Source organism: Tupaia chinensis, unplaced genomic scaffold (assembly GCF_000334495.1).
Source record: "Tupaia chinensis unplaced genomic scaffold, TupChi_1.0 Scaffold000409_1, whole genome shotgun sequence".
Lineage (NCBI taxonomy): Eukaryota > Metazoa > Chordata > Mammalia > Scandentia > Tupaiidae > Tupaia > Tupaia belangeri.
In genome coordinates, this window is record NW_006159914.1 from 21,137 (window position 1) to 21,602 (window position 466).

Below are 466 nucleotides of genomic sequence, written 5' to 3' on the forward strand. Positions count from 1 at the left end.
GATAGACGCAGCTGGGCCGTGGTTTGCTGTCTCGGGCAACCTCACAGTGAGCAGCTGGGAGAAGGTGGGGCGGGATATTGACTGTGCCCGAGAACAAGGGAATTTGTCAGGCGGTGTTCAGCCCTTGTGGCGACTGGTCTGTGCTTGCCTAGAAGACCAGAGATGTGTGAAAATGGTCGAATAGGGACAGGCTGCGTTCAACTGCATAAAAGAGGAATGGTCAACTTCCTCAGGGAGGAACAGCGAGGTGGCCTCTGACTCAGGATCAGAGCCAGACGAGGAGCTCAGAGTTCTTGTGACCCGAATGGAAGAGTTAGAACTGGAACGAGGCCGTGCCCAGGACAGCCGAGCCTTCTGCCCTCGGGTCACCGTTAGGCCCTCACCAAGTGTTACAGCCCAAGCGGCCGCAGCGTGCTCGCCGAATCCCGGGGCCGAGGGAGCGCCGCAGCAGCAACAGCCGCAGCCG